The sequence below is a fragment of the Microcaecilia unicolor genome, chromosome 3, assembly GCF_901765095.1.
Source record: "Microcaecilia unicolor chromosome 3, aMicUni1.1, whole genome shotgun sequence".
Classification (NCBI taxonomy): Eukaryota; Metazoa; Chordata; class Amphibia; order Gymnophiona; family Siphonopidae; genus Microcaecilia; species Microcaecilia unicolor.
Genome location: NC_044033.1, coordinates 216,069,418 through 216,089,080, shown reverse-complemented (window position 1 = coordinate 216,089,080; position 19,663 = coordinate 216,069,418). Strand labels below are relative to the sequence as shown.

General features: G+C 46.7%; 1 protein-coding gene across 1 annotated transcript in view; it reads right to left on the bottom strand.

Annotated features, from left to right (window-relative positions):
* The window catches only part of LOC115464971, an 87,027-nt gene extending 75,377 nt beyond the window's left edge, over nucleotides 1–11,650 (bottom strand). Inside the window, exon 1 of the mRNA XM_030195366.1 lies at nucleotides 11,400–11,650. The gene's annotated coding sequence lies outside the window, so the exon portion shown is untranslated. The remainder of the gene's footprint in view (nucleotides 1–11,399) is intronic.
* Between the last annotated feature and the right edge of the window lie 8,013 nt (nucleotides 11,651–19,663).

The following is a 19,663-nucleotide window of genomic DNA, read 5'->3' as shown; positions in this document are numbered from 1 at the left end:
AAGTCTCAGTGGCCAGTTTGAAGCGCGAATCGGCAAGGGAGGACAGTCGGCGCTGGAAGCGGGCAGGCAAGACTGCCTGCCCTGAAGAATTCAAAAAACAAGCGGGTGGTGAGGGACCGGATCGGGAGGGAGGGAGGAGAAGAATTCGCGAAACAACTTGGGAGGGGGTGGCAGGGGGGAAAAGGGAGTCACTGCTGGGCATGGGTGGATGGAGGGGGTCGCTGGGTATGGGTGCATGCAGGGCAGGGGAGAGGAGGGTACACTGCTGGACATGGGTGCATGCAGGGCAGGGGAAAGGAGGGTCACTGCTGGACATCTGGGTGCATGCAGGGCAGGGAAGATGAGGGTATGGGTGCATGCAGGGCAGGGGAGAGGAGGGTCACTGCTGGACATGGGTGCATGCAGGGCAGGGGAGAGGAGGGGAGAGAGAAGAAATGCTGGACATGGATGGAGGGAGGGGAGAGAAGAGTGAGGAAGGAGATGAGATGAGGGAAAAGGAAGAGAGGAGAAAAACTGCACATGGATGAAGAAAATAGGCAGAAGATGAGGACCAGAAATGAAGAAGAAAGGAGGAAAGGAGGAAAGGAAAGAAATAAATGGAAAGGAAGCCCTGGAAACGGAGTTAAGAGGACAGATAGCAGCAGAATCGGATACTGGGCCAGCATGATCAGAAAAACAGTCACCAGACAACAAAGGTAGAAAAAAAAATCATTTTATTTTCATTATAGTGTTTGGAATATGTTCACTTTGAGAATCAGGTGCTCAATATTAAAAGTTTATATTTATTTACTTATTTATGGCATTTTATCCCACATTAAACATGAAATAGATTGGAACCTGGGATCATTTAATTTTTTTCCTGGAGAGAGTAATGCATTGCCCCCCCCCCCCCCCCCCCCGGCTATAGCCAGCTCTGCAATTTTGGGGGGGCGCAGAGGTGGACGGGGGGGGGGGGGGGGGCGCCCAGGTGGACCGGGGAGAGAGCCTGTTGTTAAAAATTTATCAGCACACCACTGGATGTAACGCACTTGGATTTTTTGGTATGGGTCTTCTGTGTTTGGTGTTGTGTGGATTTTTGTCAGTTGTCGTTTCTGTGTTAGTGTGGGTTTATTATGACCTTTCTTTCCCTTCTGTTGAGGTTGTCCGCATGTTGGTGTTCTTCCTTTGTTTTGGTTGTCAGTTTGATGAGGTGTGGTATATCTGATCAGTCTTTCATGATTGTGTAGTATGGGTACTATGCTAATTTCTGCGAGTGGGGTGGTTAGTGTTAGGTGGATCAGAGATAAGGACTAGATTGCTAGGAGTAGTTTGACAGTATTCATTATGGTATCGGTTCACTTTGGGCTGCTGGTATGCCGTGTTTGATAGGGTGCGTGATAGGGCTTTGTCCTTTGTGAAGGAATCTTGTGTACTGGTCTTGTGTGTTTTATGTATTTTCGACTTGCCTTTTAGCTATTGAGATCAGTAGTTGCTCCGGGTCCTGTATAATGGTAGTGTGCAGAGGAGGTTGGGGGGGGGGGGGGGAATAGTTCTGGGATAGGGTTCTTCTTTAATTTGTCTCCTGTTTGCTAGTTACTTCCACTGTAAGGCTCAGTATCTTAAAGTGTTGTCCCAGGGCAGAGGGACTCCGTAGTTCTGAGAGCTGTATTAGTGGTTGGAGGTAGGAATCACAGGAGAGACATCTATATTGTAGGGGTGAGTAAGTAGTCGAACAGGTTGAAGTCTTTCAGGGCTAGGTGACTGGAGAGTGCAATATCTCGTTGGGAGGCTATAGGACACATGGGTTCCTTAGCTATGAGCGCCACATCGGTGGCTGGGGGTAGAAAACGGAGGGCAGGTGGCAGCCCCGGTCGCCACTGCTACTGTGCACTGGGTCCTATGGAGCCCGTTTCTGGGGGCACCTCCGCCACGCCACTCCCATTCTACTCGTCACTACCACCATTTCAGGCAATCCGGCCATGTGGCACCATTGACTGGGCTCCGGTGGTCGTGCGTCTTCATACCTCTCGCTCCACCTAGGCGGCTCCGCCTGGCATGGCGGGCGGACGGGGAGGCAATGCCGGGCGTGCGACCATCGCCATGCAAACCCCACGCAGTTTGGCCATCCCTCCACGCTCTGGGGGCGGCAGCTGAGCCGCTCGCCGACTCCGCCGGTTACCGTCTCGGCTGGGGGCACTGTTCGCTTCTCCGCTCGTCCCTGCCTTCTCGAGCCCAGAGCATCCGCAGGCACGTCCCGCTCAGAAAGGGAGCACCGTCCACTGCCCACCTCAGGCTTCGGCCCCCTGGCCTGGAGCTCCCCTGGTGCGCCTCACCTAGGTCAGGGCGCTGTCCGCTGCCTGGTTCGGCTTTGTCCTCCAGGCCTTGGGCTCCTGCCGGCGTGTCTCGCTCGGCGGGGAGTCGTCTGCCCGGCTTCACCCTCGAAGCCTGGAGCTCCCGCCGGCAGTCGCATCTTGCTTGGGCCAGGAGCCGTCCGCCGTTTCGCCCGACCGCCCTGGAAGTATGGAGCTCCCCCTGGCGTGTCTTACTCGGACGCCATCTTAGTAGCTTGGTTAAGCCTTTCATGTGAATCGCAGCTGACTCCACAATCTGCTCCAAAACATGCTGGGAACTCCCCCTGGGAAAGTCAGTGGTTGTGAGGGCAGATTACTTTGCCCAAAATGTGGGCTAAAGTACCCAGTTTTCTTGGGAATGAGATTTCTAATTCAACATACGCATCAGGCACATAGGATCTCTAAGGGAAAAGTGTCTGTAGCACTCAGAGGTTGGTGTGGCAGGGAAAATTGGATAATTCATCTGCCATTATTTCTCTGTTTCTATGTAACAGATGTTTTCAGTTAGAACATGTTGTCTATCAATAAACTGTTTTGAGAGCGCATGCTGGATAACCCCTCAATAAAAATCCTTTTCATAAAACAACAGCCCATACATTCAAATCTTCTAGTGAGGAACAAACACACCTTAGCCATAAAAGTTGATTCATATGCAATCTTCACGTCAGCATGAACAGATTACAGCTGTCAAAAAACAGATAGCTATTATGAGCTGTAGGGTGGTGTTTCTTTTTTTAAAATAAAACCTGGTTTTAATGTGATCACATTCATTACAAATAAGGATACTCAAAAATGGTAACTGCTTGTAATCACGAGTATTTCTTTCTGAAATTTACAAAATACATATAAAATCATGCAAAAAACATGGTTTCATGCAGGGCCGCCGAGAGGGGGGGCAGGGGGGGACAAAATTCCACAGGCCCGGGCAAGGGTGAGACACGGAAGTAAGGAGTGGTCTGCTGCTGCTTGCTGCGCTTTCGAAGGTGAGGCGCTTAAGGTGTGTGCAGAGGGCCCGGGGGTGGAGAGAGGGCTTGGTGGCGGGTGGAGGGGGGGCCCAGCGACCTCGGGTGGGGAGGCCCTGGGGGCAGCCTTGTCCCGGGCCTGGCCCAGTCTCTCGTCGGCCTTGGCCTATTCTATAAAGTATGCCTTCATTTAGGCATACTTTATAGACTAAGCCGGGTAAGCGCCAAGCGGTAGAAAATAGAAAATATTTTCTACCACATGTTTTGGACACGCGTCAAAAATGGAATTGCCATCCAGATCCAGGGCAAGTGGTAGCTGAGCAGTAGTTCCAATTTGACATGCATTGGACGCTCATAGGTGCCTATGCGCCTTAGTAAAAAGACCCCTAAATTGGTTAGCATGCAGCAATGTAGCTGCGCAAAGTAATTAGCACAGAATCGCCCACTCTCCAACCCCTGACATGCCCACGCACCAAAACAAAATTGGGAGGGGGGGTCCTTTTACTAACAAGTACCAATGGATTTAGCATGTGCTAAATGATAACACACCCATTATATTCCTATGGGCATCTTATCATTTAGCACACACTAAGGGGTACTTTTACGAAACTGAGGCAAGGCATGGGTAGCATACGACAAAATAGCACTTCCACGGGGCTCGACTCATTCTATATACCGTGTGGAAATTTAAGCCTATGCTATAAAATTTAGGCATACTTTAGGGAATATGTCTAGGCGTATTTTTTTCTGCGTAGACTTTTTATTGCCATAAATAGAATATAGCCATGTGTGTGTCTGTGTCTGTGTGTGTGTGTGTGTTCTCATTCAAAATAGATTTTCTAAATGTTATACATCCATAGCTATCCCAGTATGTTTATGATACTGTATTGTAAATTTGGATTCTTACAACAAATTACTTTCTTATGCATTATTCTTTGTTATGTGTCCTATACTGTTTTTTGTAAGCCACATTGAACTCAAATTTGTTGTATAAATGAAGGTAAAACAAATTCTGGATAAGGTGAAGACTTCACCCTGTAATCCTTTCCATATTTCAGGTGATCAAAACCATCATCTTGTACAGTATAGAAGAAAAATCATAATTTCAGAAGAAATGGAGAAAGCATACAAAAGCACAATATCACTAGTACCAAACCTTAATACATTTAATTATTGGTCTATAGAGCAGCACCCAACCCATATTCATGAAACCAGGGCCACCGAGAGACAGAGTCGGGCCCAGGACATGGCCACTGTCACCAGGCCCTCCCCCACTCGGGACGCAGCTGCTGGGCCCCCCCCCCCCAACCCGGAATGTAGCTGCCGCTGCTGCCCCTCACTCATTCTTGGGCTGCCACCAGATCCCGGTGCTGGGCCCCCCCCCCCTGGAGGCCGGGGAGGAGCAGACGCACTGATGTGGCGCCACGGTCTGTCTCATTTATTGCATTGTGCCAAAAACGGTTCAGACCCCGGGGCCCGGGGAATTTTGCCCCCCACCCGGTGGCCCTGGCGCTAGTGATTCCCACGTGGCAAATGAGAGGAAACCCATAGGAATTGAATGGGTTTCTTCTCATTTGCCGCATCGAGAATTGGCAGCGAGGCTTTGTAAAAGAGGCCCTCAGTCTTTTATAAAACAATATTGTAATTTGGCACACATAGATCTATTTTCACAACCTTGACACTCTTTAGAAAGTTATTCTCCCTAACTCCTGTGCTTCATACCTAATCCCAGGCACTTCCTCTGAGGCTCTAGATGTGACAGCAGCAAATTAGCTTATCTATAAACACGGCAGGTAACTAATTAAGTTGTAAACTCTTCAGGGTGTGGATCCATTGTGAAATCTAATAAAATATATTGCCAGGAGTGTCACAAATTTTCAGAAGATGAATAGTTTTATTGGAGAGAGAATGGGATGACCTCAGTCCCAATCCTCCCTCAACTCCATGCAAAGTGGTTCAGTCTTCTCCTGGGGCAGATTTTGTATCTACTCTCTCCTTTGACCTAGTTTCAGACTTCTGGACTTCTTTCATCCTGGAGTTTGTGAAGCAAAACCAAGTTCAGGTTCAAGAACTACTACTACTACTACTATTTAGCATTTCTATAGCACTACAAGGTGTACGCAGCGCTGCACAAACATAGAAGAAAGACAGTCCAAGCAAGTAAATCAATCAATGTGTATAGGAAGGAGGAGAGGAGGGTAGGTGGAGGCGAGTGGATACAAGTGGTTACGAGTCAAAAGCAATGTTAAAGAGATGGGCTTTCAGTCTAGATTTAAAGGTGGCCAAGGATGGGGCAAGACGTAGGGGCTCAGGAAGTTTATTCCAGGCGTAGGGTGCAGCGAGACAGAAGGCGCGAAGTCTGGAGTTGGCAGTAGTGGAGAAGGGAACAGATAAAAAGGATTTATCCATGGAGCGGAGTGCAAGGGAAGGGGTGTAGGGAAGGACGAGTGTAGAGAGATACTGAGGAGCAGCAGAGTGAGTACATTTATAGGTTAGTAGAAGAAGTTTGAACAGGATGCGAACTGATGTGTGACCCTCCCTTCCACACTTTAATTGGACAAGAGGACATGTGAGGGAGCTGTAGGACTACTATGCACCCCATGAAACTCAGAGGGTTTCCACTGATTTGGGGAGGGGTGGGACTTGCTCTAAGGTTCTTGGGACACTTTTGGAGGGTCCAAGAACAAGATACTTTAATTTTCAACTTTTGTAGGTGCTTCTCCAAAACTGAAATGTTTTTCTGAAGTGCTTGGTGAGCAGTCGGCTCCTGGTACAATTTCGAATTCAGTTCAAGATTTTAGTTTTAACTTTTAGGGCCCTCTGTGATGGAATTCCCAACTATCTATCTCATCTTACTTCATCTTTTGTCCCTGCAAGACTCCTGCGATCTCTCAGTGATCATAGATTAGTACTTCCCTCACTTTCTCAGGCAGGTTGGTAAATTACATGATCTTCTGCTTTCTATTTTCTTGCATCATACCTTTAGAATAATCTACCCCTAATCTTGCAATCTGAGTCTTCCCTGAAACAATTTAAAATTAACCTGTAGAACACATCTTTTCACTCTAGCCTTTGATCTGGGTTGGCACTAGCAATGGAAAATCAGAATTAGAATTGATAAACTTTTTTTGTTTTGCTATATTTTCTAGTTTTTTACTTGATATTAGCATGAATTTTGTATGAGGTAGTATGCTCGTAGCATTCCTTTCAAGTGACTGTGTTCTGTCCTTTTTTTTTTTTGTTACATTTGTACCCTGTGCTTTCCCACTCATGGCAGGCTCAATGCGGCTTACATATTGTATACAGGTACTTATTTGTACCTGGGGCAATGGAGGGTTAAGTGACTTGCCCAGAGTCACAAGGAGCTGCCTGTGCCTGAAGTGGGAATTGAACTCAGTTCCTCAATTCCCCAGGACCAAAGTCCACCACCCTAACCACTAGGCCACTCCTCCACTCCACTCATTTTAAGTATGTTCCTTTCCTGTTTCTCTTATAATTTTGTAAATCACTGAGATTTGGCTCCACCATGAATTGGTGATCAATCAAAATCCAAATAAACATAAAGTCTAATTTTTACATTTTTCAGATCATTTTAAATACCAGAAGGTTAAGCAAAGTTTCCTCTTCAATTCCTCCTCGGAATCTGAGGTCGAAACAAGCAGTTCTCACTTATGAGTAACTCAGAGATGGTGCAGAAGCCAATGTGGAAATTTTTGTGATATACTTGCATTCTAATAGAAAATCAAAAATTCATGTATATGTTTTGCTGTATCCCAAAACACACCCAGAACATACCCCCTTAGAAGCGGCACTGCAAACTTTACATGTACAACTTCATGCAACTGTTCTAAAATGACCTCTATTACCAAGATTTTTTAAATGGGGTTATTATTCAGCATGGTTGAAACAGGAAAAGCTAATGTCTGCTTAAACCATGCTGAAAGGCCATCCCAGGATTTTTAATGCATTTATGATTATTGGTTTACTATCAGGCTTATTTTTGAAAGTGATCGCCGGCCATTTCCCGACATAAATCGGGAGATGGCCGGCGATTTCCCAAAAGCGGCGAAATCGGTATAATCGAAAGCGGCTTTTTTGACAGCCTCACTGCTTTCCCGTTGCCTTGCCAGCGAAAGTTCAAGGGGGCGTGTTGGCGGCATTGCGAAGGCAGGACATGGGCGGGCATGGGCGTGGCTACCAGATGGCCGACTTTCGCGGATAATGGAAAAAAAAAGTGGCGTTAAGCAGTATTTCACCGGGTTTACTTGGTCCTTTTATTTTCACGACCAAGCCTCAAAAAGGTGCCCCAACTCACCAGATGACCACCGGAGGGAATGGGGGATGACCTCCTCATGGTCCCCCAGTGGTCACCAACCCCCCTCCCACACTAAAAAAATAAAAATAAAAACCTTTTTTTACCAGCCTGTATGCCAGCCTCAAATATCATACCCAGCTCCCTGACAGCAGTATGCAAGTCCCTGGAGCAGTTTTTAATGGGTGCAGTGCACTTCAGGCAGGCAGACCCAGGTCCACCCCCCCCCCCCACCTGTTACACTTGTGGTGCTAAGTGTTGACCCTCCAACCTCCCCAAAACTCACTGTACCCACATGTAGGTGCCCCCCTTCACCCATAAGGGCTATGGTAATGGTGTAGAGTTGTGGGGAGTGGGTTTGGGGGGGATTTGGGGGGCTCAGCACCCAAGGTAAGGGAGCTATGCACCTGGGAGCTATTTGTATATTTTTTAAAACATTTTTAGAAGTGCCCCCTAGGGTGCCCGGTTGGTGTCCTGGCATGTCAAGGGGACCAGTGCACTACAAATGCTGGCTCCTCCCATGACCAAATGCCTTGGATTTCACTGGGTTTGAGATGGCTGGCATTTTTTTCCATTATCGCTGAAAAACAAAACCGGCGATCTCAAACCCGGTGAACTCTGGCATTTGGCTGGGCTAAACCGTATTATCGAAAAAAAAAGATGGCTGGCCATCTTTTTCGATAATACGGTTCCGGCCAGCTGTAGCGCCGCCACCAAAATAGATCGCCGGCCATCTATTTTGCCGGCAACATTCGATTATGCCTCTCTGTACCACCTCTATTGAGAACAAATCGAAGCGCTTTACAATTTAAAAATAGTTAAAAGACAAGGAAAAGAACTCCATAAATTAATAGGAAAGGCCAGCCAACCCATCAAAAGAGAAGATAGACATACTCGTTCATATCCCTTATTGCCTACAAGGCTATCTCTCCCATTACAGGAACAACCTAACAGTACTACTACTACTACTTAACATTTCTAGAGCACTACTAGGGTTACGCAGCGCTGTACAAATTAACAAGGAAGGACGGTCCTTCCTTAATATTAACAGAATATGGAATATAACAGAATATAACAGAATATGGAATAATTTGCCTTTAATTCTTTGTGGTATTTCCTCATTGAAAGAATTTAAAAATGTGCTAAAAACGCAGCTTTTTGGTCAGGCGTTTGGTACTGACCAGGGAGTTGGGTGAGGGTCTTTCCCGGGGCCAGTCTAAGTAATTGCGGGACCCTGCGCAGACCAGTTCTGCCGAGCCCAGAGCCTCCTCGCTGCTGTATCTTACCCTTGCGGAAGCAGGAATTGACATCAAAAGGGGATGGGATGCAGCAGCGAGGAGGCTCTGGGATCGGCAGCTGACAGGATATGAAAATCGCTGCCGCTGCCTGATGCTCTTTACTAACATGTGGATGCACATTAAGGTACGAAGCAGGGAGGTGTTCCGAGACAGGAGGACAGTTGTGCCAGAAATGCAGGGCCCCTAGGAGTGCGAGGCCCTGTGTAACCGCCCCTGTCACCCCTGCCTAAGACTGGCCCTGGTCTTTCCTTTCATCAGCGGCTTCCCAGTGAAATAGTTATCGATTTAATTTTTATTCTCTTTTCTTTTCTTTACTGTGGTTTGGATGTTTTCTGTTCCCTTGTGAGTATGTTTTCTCTCCTATCACAAATTTGTAGTTCTTTTTGAATTTTAGTGATTGTACACTTCCCAGTTCTGTTAGTTTGGGCGGTATAAAAAGTTCAAATAAACCATAAACCATAATGCCAGCTGGAAAAGATAAGTCTTCAGGGATGTACGAAATAGAGAGTATGACCTTTCTAGCCAAAGATGTAGCGAGAGAATTCAATAGAGCAGGTGAAAGGAAGTGGAAGGCAGTAGATCAGGTTGATTCCCATTTTGCTGTAGAGGGATGTGGTATAATTAGCCTATTATCATTTAGAGACTGGAATGAGTGAGATGGTATATAGAGGCAAGGCATGGGAGAATAAGAGAACCTTATGCATTAAAATACGGTATATTTTATACCCATTGAATTTTGAGTACTTCCATTTTCAGTCTTTATCAAATTAGGGGTTTGTAACAATAGACTTTTATGAAAATAGCATAGCTGCCCACAGGTCTTTATATAATAGACACCCAGACCCAGGCCCAATAGCGCAAAAATTCTTCCATTTAAATGTTCATCGGTTTTAAAGAAGATGTAAATATATTTGTGTATTCTCTGTGTTTACTTATATAAAGGTCCTTATATGAGTATACACACGTGCTTACTGCAGTAAAAAAAGGGCTCACTGTTGGATGCCTCAGGGAGGCCTTACTAGGGTTTCAACACACCACTGTGCCTTCCCAACTCCAGATCGCTAGAATGCCTTCCTTCTCACAAGGCGCATATACTGAATCTAACCCATACTGGCCGCATCCAGTTATACAGATGGTTCTAAAACTGCCTACATAACTTTTTACGTCTAACCACCAAATATCACTGCTTAAATGAATAAGTTCAATAACTATGTGTCACCACCCTTGGAGTGCCCTAAACGCCACCATTTAGATGTCTAGAGTTGTAAGTTTAACCCCTCGAGGATATATTATTTTTAATTAGTACATCTACTGCCAGTCTGCAGTACACCTCAACATGAAGAACTGGATAAATTAAATCCTAGCAAAGACACAGATAACATAAAAACAAATAAAAGCTCTGGTGAAACCGGCTGAACGTTCCGACCAGGAAAATGGCCCGGATAAAACAAGTAAACCAATTTGAAACCTAGCGCCTGTTTCAGCTAGTCATGGATCTAGAGCCAATGAGGCTACCAGCAGCTGGCTGACTGCATAAGGGACTATTTGTGCACAATAATTATAATTGAGGTCATTATTTTATATATTTTGTTCAGAAAATAGGGAGCACTATTATTGAATCCAGAGTCAAAACAATACAATATTTAACACTATCACTCCAGACAATTATGATGTTACATCAAATATACACTTTATTAAACATCAGTACTAATCCAATATGTGCCTAAATTACTTAATCCTCTAACAGCTACCATTCATCCATCCCATATTCATCCAACACATAATCTCTAACCATGCTATTTCATTCCACACCACTCTGTGCCGAATCACTTCCTGTTCCCAAAACAATCACTATTACATGAATTGATAAACACAAAATAACTAAACAGTTAATTTTCCATTTGTTTTATCAATGCTCATTAGTTTGATCTTTCCATAGTTGGGAAACATTTTTTCAACTCCAAAAAGTATCTTGGGCAGACTGGATGGACCATTCAGGTCATTATCTGCCGTCATTTACCATGTTACTATGGTACGATAGGAAGCTCAAATAGTTTCTGTAGTCAGGGTGTACAACAAAATAGTAGAACATTTGCGGTATGTCAGCTGCTGTTGCAAGTGACTGGTTTCTGAAGTGGATTAGAACCCCTAATAGGCTGTTGATCATGTCAGGGCCCAGAGAGTACATTGTTGAGTGAGATTCCTTGAAACTGAGCACTGGAATCCATCACAGTTCTGATCTGGCCTTGTTTTCTGTGAGTGGTATACACCCGAATGTGCGCAGGTATCAGGGGTGGGCAATGATGATAAATTATAATCAAAGCTAATCGTGGTATTAAAAATTTTAATCACACAATCGCACCTCTGGGCTGAATGGCTTGGTACTAGCACATTTCCACTGTGCAGGCAATTTTTTTTAAAACTGCTAAATATAATGAAAAGTTGCATACACACACTTCCTTCCCAAAGCACATTGCTCCCCCTCCCCTGCATTTACCTTAACATTTATCTGGCTCTTCATAGGGTCTACGGCAGCGATTCCCACATACTACTTGCAACTGACACCGATGCCTTCCCTCTTATAAGGCTTGAACGCTGCTTTAATCTTTTGGTTGTTGAAGATTAAGAACTGAGTTGATTCAATCTGAACTGTTGAACGGAGTTGAAGATCAGTTCTGGGCTTTCCTTCTCGCCGTGGGTTGAGCTGATCCACAGCGTTAATTGATGCTCAGCAGCTACTTTGTTAGATTATCACAGAGTGGCTGCAGAATGACTTTAAGACTCTGGAATAACTTTAAGATTTTTTACAATAACAGATCCAGCGTTAATCAACAACCAAGAGATTAAAGCAGCATTCAAGCCTTATAAGAACTTTATTGTTCAGCATTTTGGAGTTGAAAAAACGTTTCCCAATTATGGAAAGATCAAACTAACGAGCATTGATAAAACAAATGGAAATGTAACTGTTTAGTTATTTTGTGTTTATCAATTCATGTAATAGTGATTGATTTGGGAACAGGAAGTGATTCAGCAGACAGTGGTGTGGAATGAAATAGCATGGTTAGAGAATATGTGTTGGATGAATATAGGATGGATGAATGGTAGCTGTTAGAGGATTAAGTAATTTAGGCACATATTGGATTAGTACTGATGTTCATTATTTTATATAAACACTAGGAAAAAAAAGCCCGTTTCTGACAGAAATGAAACTGGCGCTAGCAAGGTTTTCCTCGGAGTGTGTGTGTTTTACAGTGTGTGTGAGATTGAGTGTGTGATACAGAAAGAGTGAATGTGTGTGTGTGACAGAGCGAGAGTGAATGTGTGAGTGTGTGTGCCAGAAAGAGTGAGAATGTGTGCGAGAGTGTGTGTGTGAGTGAGAATGAGCGTTTGTGCCAGGGGCCCCCTCCCTCCCAGTTTCAGGGTCCACCCCCCTGCAAGGTCCAGTGTCCACTCTCCCTCCCTCCCACCCACCCAGTTCCAGGGTCGTTCCCCCCCCCCCCCCAGTTTCAGGGTCCCCCTCCCAGTTTCTGGGTCCGCCTGACCCCCCTCTAAGTTCCAGGGATTGGCCCTCCTCTAAGTTCAAGGGTCCGCCCCCCTCCAAGTTCCAGTGTCCGCTGTCCCTTCCTTCCACCCACCTGTTCCAGGGTCGTTTCCCCCCCCCCTCCCTGGGTCCCCCCTCCCTCCATCCCAGTTACTGTGTCCGTCTGGCCCCCCTCCAAGTTAGTTTCAGCGTTGTTGCTCCCCCTCTCTCCCTCCCTCCCTGTTCCAGGGTAGTTGCCCCCTCTCTTTCCCTCCCCTCCAGCCGCCCACCTGCAACGTGGTGAAGCTGACTCCATGGCTGAAATGAAGGGGTTTTTTTTTCTTCATGTTCGTCGCTCTGTAACCATCTCTGTCGGCCCCACCCTCGTGCCTCTGATAGGTCCGCCGCCCTCGACGTCAAAACGTGATGACATCGAGGGCGGCGGACCTATCAGAGGCGCAAGGGCGGGGCCGAGAGAGATGGTGATTGAACGACTAACCTAACGATCCTAACGAACCCTTCACTTGAAGCCACGGAGTGAGCTTCAGAACGTTGAAGGTGCCTTTTATTATAGTAGAGATATCCAGAGGTAAACAGCAGCACTTACATGTGTACATTACATATGTGTCTGGGGGGGAATGTCCCAGTCACAGGGTAGTCCATGGTTGGAGTTGCACCCCAGAGTCCCCACAGAATATAGCCATATTCCATACATTACTAAACAGTTAGCCCAACCTATAAAAGGAAGACTTTTTGTGATTTCCAGCTGTTTATTTCAAATAAGTAAACGAATTTACTGCCTGCAGGGAGTTGAAACAAGAGTTCTGCCCAGGATGGATGAGTTTTCGGAACTAGATGCTGACAGACTGAAGAGGTGGATGTTGAGTGATCCATTACTTCTAGTCCCATTGAGATCTTCCTGGCTTCATGCCGTAATCCAAGGTGTGACCTTCGATCCTATTGGCCATCTTTAGAAAACCCTAGTGCAGGGGTTCTCAAATCCAGTCCCTGAGGTCCACAAACCAGCCTCGTTTTCAGGATTTCTACAATGAATATGTATGAGATTTATTTACATTCACTGCTTCCATTGCATGAAAGTAGATCTTGTGGAAATCCTGAAGATCAGGCTGGGTTGTGGGCCCCAGTTCTAGTGTTTATAATCTATTATACCCTTTTTACTAAGGCAAAAATCTCCATCTTAAACACAGTCAGCCTGATACGCAGCTCTATTTAACCGGCAAGGAACAAACTCCTGGCCAATTAAATAGTGTTTAACCAGCTATCCGTGAATATTCAGCAGGAGATAGCCGCTTATTTCCCAATGAATATTTGCAGTCAGCGCTTAGTGGATAACTGGCTATAACACGTGATATAGCCAGCTGCTAATATTCAGCGCTTCGCCGGCTACGTTTGGTGGCCAAATTCAGTCTCTGAAATATCTGGTCTATCTTTGGCCAGTTTCCACTTAACTGGCCAGCACTGAATATTTATTTATTTATTTTTATTGGGATTTATGAAGAGATTCATCCAAGGTGGTGTACAATTTTGTTCATAGCATAACAATAGTAAAATAGCCAAGAATAAACTATATACAATAAATAAGGTAAACTTGAAAAGAGTAAATTGAAACCTAACAATAGAACTACCGTGAAACAGGATCAAATATATACACATTTAACATCACTGGAATTCAAATACCAGAGATATAATACAAAGTTAGTATAATACCAATGACACACCTAATAAGCATGCGTTAGAGCATTCAACTAACGTAGATATGATGCTAAAGATTTTCTACAATCCGGCCTACCATATAGCTGAGGGACCACAAGCAGATATACGATGGGAACAAGATGCACGGTACAGAGTCAGTTGGGATAATTTGATGATTAGCTAAAATCAAGACAAGTTCTTTGCATAGTTTAGCAAGAGATAAGGTTATCAATAGAAATCAAACAAAATAAAACATGGAAAAGAAAATAAGATGATACCTTTTTTATTGGACATAACTTAATACATTTCTTGATTAGCCTTCAAAGGTTGCCCTTCTTCGTCAGATCGGAAATAAGCAAATGTGGTAGCAGATAGTATATATAAGAGAAACATCAAAGCATTACTTTGACAGTCTGACAGAGTGGGAGGGTGGGGGTATGAATGGGGACATCAAAGGATTTCATTGATATTCTAACAGAATGGGTGTTGGTAGGTGAGAGGAGTGTAATAAACAGAGAAATAAACAGAGAAATACAGCTTATGGTTTATAATGGGTTAGAAAACCCAGATCCTTATTAAGTCCTGTTTGTTGTGTGTCAAAATATTCAATCATTCTTATTTCAAAGGTCTTACGTTCCTGTATTGTTTTAAAATTACCTTTCAGTATTCTTACTGTGAAATCACTGATGCAGTGTTCTGGTCTTGTGAAGTGTTGGCCCACAGGGGGGGGGCTTGACTGACTTCCAACACAGATGGAAAAAGAAAAGGGCACGTTTCCGTGTAACACAGCCAGCTGCAAACTATGCCAAAACATTTCACAAGACCCCACAGTCATTCACAAAGGAAAAATATTCAACATAAAGGACTATTTTACATGCTCATCTTCCAATGTGGTATATATCATTCAGTGTAAAAAATGTAACGAAGGATGCTATATTGGAGAAACAGGCCAGATGCTTAAGACAAGATTCAATCTGCACAGACATCACATGAAAATAGCCGGTGCCAGTCAAGCCCCCACCCCTGTGGGCCAACACTTCACAAGACCAGAACACTGCACCAGTGATTTCACAGTAAGAATACTGAAAGGTAATTTTAAAACACTACAGGAACGTAAGACTTTTGAAATAAGAATGATTGAATATTTTGACACACAACAAACAGGACTTAATAAGGATTCTAACCCTTTATAAACCAAAAGCTGTATTTCTTTGTTTATTTCTCTGTTTATTACCTTCCTCTCACCTACCAACACCCATTCTGAATTGATTTTTGCATGATCCTTGCAGGTAGCTGATTAGATCTGACAGGACCTCAATGAGGAGTAGCCTAGTGGTTAGAGCACTGGATTGACCAACAGGGAAACTTGGTTCAAATCTTGCTGCTGCATTTTGTGACCATGGGCCAATCACTTAGGGGCCCTTTTTAAAAGGCGCGGTAGGCTCTATGTGCATGCAGCACATGGCAAAATGAGACTACTGCCAGGCTAGCACACCCCCTGGCAGTAATTCTGGATTTGGTACTCGCCGACCTGTCATCGTGCATGTAGCTTGTGAGTCCTTACTGCTAGATCAATGGGTGGTGTTAAGGGCTCAGGCCGTAAATAGATGATCTGGTTTCAATTTTACCGTAGGCCCTTTTCCCGGCCCATTGAAAAAAAAATGCCCTTTTCCCCACATGCGGTAAAAACCGGCCCTCCGTTGTCTCGGGTACAAACTTATGAATCAATATTCAAAGCAGTTTAACCAGCCAGAAATAGCTCCTGGCTGGTTAAATCGCTTGTTCAAAGTTAGTGCCACTGAAAATGACTGGTTAGCACTTAAAGCAAAACCAGCTATTTTGGGGGTGATCCGCGGGCAGAGTTGGCACTTTGCCAGTTAAGTGTCAATATTCATCACTTAACCAGCCAAAGTTCCCACATAAAAGTCAGTCCTCTCCTTATGTGATAACCCATAGCTGGTTAAGTGCCAGCTCCAGAAACCTGGAAATTCAGTGCTGAAACCCGGACATGGCTCGGCATTAAAGTTCCGGGGCATAATGCTGAAAGAACTCAGCAAAATGGTGAGCGCTGTTGGCTGCATATCAACTCCTTAGATTGTAAGCCCTCTGGGGACAAAAATATACCTAATGAAGATGCATATAACTCATCTGAGAAAAGGTGTAAGCAAGTCTAAATAGATAAAAACAAAAGATACTGCAAAAATGCAAGCACAACTGTGTGGGCAGAGGGCAGAAAAAGCAAAAACCTGTATCCAAAAGACCTGGAAACATTTTAGTGGGAGAACGGCATAGAAGTGGGACTGGTGTCGGAGGAGGACAAAGGTTCAGACCAGATACAAGACAATGGTGAAAATGGGGTTGCAAGGTTTGGTCAAAAGACATGGGAGCAGTGGCGTACCAAGGGGGGGTGGTGGGGGCGGTCCGCCCTGGGTGCATGCCGCTGGGGGGGGGGGGTGCCACGCGCCTGTTGGCCGAGTCCGCTCGTTCCCTCCCTGCTGCTCCCTCTGCGCGGAACAGGTTACTTCCTGTTCTGAGGCAGAGGCAGCAGCAGGGAACGAGTGGACTTGGAGCCGACAGGCGCGCAGCCCCCCTCCCCCAGCAGGTAAACATGCACCCGGGGGGTGTAATTTCAGAGGGCAGGGGGAGGGTTGTGCTGCATCTGGGGGGGGAGTGTAATTTCACCGGGGGGGGGGGGAGCCATGCTGCACCCGGGAGGGGGGGGGGGCGCATCAGCGATCCGCCCCGGGTATCAGCCAGCCTAGGAACGCCACTGCATGGGAGTGAGCTTACGTTAGTTGAAGTATAAGAATTTGTACATCATCTGCCCAAAGTGGTAGAGAACCAGAAAGGAAGACAATTGAGCAGACTGGAGGGTTAATTACAGGGCGAAATGTAAAACTCTATGGGGTTCTTTAACTAAAGTGCGCTGAAAATGGGCTGCGCTAGTGTAGGTGAGTGTTTTGGGTGCGTGCAGATCCATTTTTCAGTGCGGCTATAAAAAAGGCCTTTTTAAAAGTTTTGCTGAAAATGGATTTGCGGCAAAATAAAATTTGGGTCTGAGACCTTACCTCCACCCATTGACTTAGCAGTAAGGTCTCTTGCGGTAACCATGCGGTAATCGTCTACACACGTAGAATGACGATTACCGGCTGTGTAGCAGACGCGCGTAAAAAACCCAAATTACCGCTGGGCCACGTGGTAGCCGGACAGTAACTCCAAACTGACGTGCATAGGACGCGTGTACGTACCTACGCGGCTTAGTAAAAGGGCACCTATATTTGATTTTTTAAGGCCCTCAGATAAAATGGGCCAGAGCACTTACACGGGGATGATCAAAAGCAAACACCAGCACTAGAGGCTGTTAGCGCCATACTAGCCAAAAAGCCAAATGGGGTTCACACTCTCCACAAAAGCGAAACGCAACAGTAATGGGGTGGAAAGGACCCAATATCAGGTAATCAGTCACCACACCAGGGTAAGATGCTCCAAAGAAAACCTTTATTAAGACCCATACTAGCGCCAGCGTTTGCTACCGCCCAATGATCAGAGTCTCCGAGCGCGTGAAACAACATGCTTGAGGGCTCTGAACGCAACTAGCATGCAAATGCATGCAAAACAGGGCTAAACATATTCATCCCTAATGATCAGCCACCAGTGCGCCAAAGATTGGGTCGCTGGGCGCGGCAAACCCTACGCCAGCTGCGAGCTGGTGTTAGGGTTTGCAGATCATTGGGGAGGAATGGTGAGCCCTGTCCAGCATGCATTTGCATGATAGCAGGCCCCCATTCCCCCCAACAAAGCAAACCTGGACCCCCCCCCATGACAGGGGGCTGGAGGTCCGGTGGACCTCCGGTCCCCCCAATGATCCCCCCCCAGGTTCAGGGAGGGCTGGAGATCTGGTGGGTCTCCAGCCCCCCCTAATCCCCTCAACATTTCCCAAACAGTCTCTGGTGGCCCAGTGGGTGACCAACCCCCCCTCCCCCGAGCGACAGTGGGGCTGGAGGTCCGCTGGACCTCTGGTCCCCCCCTAGGTTCAGGGAGAGCTAGAAATCCGGTGGGTCTCCAGCCCCCCCTAACCCCCCAGCAAAGGGTCCCTGTTGGTTCAGTGATCAATCCGCCCCTTCCTCCCTACCCCCCACCCCCCTACCTTGTGGAGGAGGGAGTTTTTCCCTTATATGGTTTATAGCTCCGCCCAGCGCATCCCAGGATACACTGGGCAAGGCTGGGCGCTGCCATTTTGCGGTGTCGAAGGAAGAGGAGGGAGGCAGGCTACCTCCCTCCTCCAACCCACAAGGTAGGGGGGTGGGTAGGGGGGGTAAGTAGGGAAGGGACAGATTGATCACTGGACCACCAGGGACCCTTTCATGGGGGGGGGGGGTTAGGGGGGCTGGAGACCCACCAGATCTCCAGCCCTCCCTGAACCTGGGGGGGATGGTCGGGGAGGGGGGACTAGAGGTCCCACGGACCTCCAGCCCCCCTGTCGCTCGAGGGGGGGTTGGTTGCCCACTGGGCCACCAGGGACTGTTTTGGAAATGTTGAGGGAAGTTGGGGGGGGGGGCTGGAGATCCACTGGATATCCAGCCCTCCCTGAACCTGGGGGGGGGGGGATCGTCGGGGGGACCGGAGGTCCGCCGGACCTCCAACCCCCTTACTTGGGGCAGGGGTAGTTGGGTCCTGGTGGTCCCATGGACCTCAAGCCCCTGTGTTTGACAGGTTTGGGCTTTTGACAGCCCAGACCTGTCAAACAAGTGCGGGAGGATTATGCTGAGTGCATGCTCAGGCACAATTCTCCCGCACTTCTACCCCATGATCAGAGATAATTGCGTGCTTAAATTTACATGCAATTATCTCTGATCATAGGTCTAATAACACCCTGCGCTGTTCCAGCGCTATTTTTTGAGCGCCGTTTGGAACAGTGCGGGGTTTTGATCATCTGCTTGTTAAAGAATAAGTTAGCTCTTTACACACTTTTGAGACCTCTAAGATCCTCTCAATTAGCATGACTATCTGTCCCCTCATCAAAGGAAATTGTACAGTGTGATACCCGCTGCGAGCCTTCTCAGAAGTAGACCTCAAGCAGTGGAACTTACTCCCAGAGGGCTACGTATAACTCGAGACCAGTGGCGTACCAAGGGTGGGGCGGTGGGGGCGGTCTGCCCCGGGTGTCAGCAGATGGGGGGGGGGGGTGCTCCGCTGGTGCCGTAGTCCCCACCTGCCTACCACCAGCTCCGTCGACAGACAACCCTCTTCTCCTGCCACCCAGCCAGCACCCAACCTTTAAAAAAAATCAGTGAAGCGCCTCGCGTCTGCTCTGCTGTAAATGAAGCAAATCGCCTCATCGCATTGGCCCTTCCCTCACTGTGTCCCCACCCTCTTATGTAACTTCCTATTTCCGCGAGGGCGGGACACAGTGAGGGAAGGGCTGACGCGACGAGGCGATTTGCTTCATTTACAGCAGAGCAGACACGAGGCGCTTCACTGATTTTTTTAAAGGTTGGGTGCCGGCTGGGTGGCAGGAGAAGAGGGTT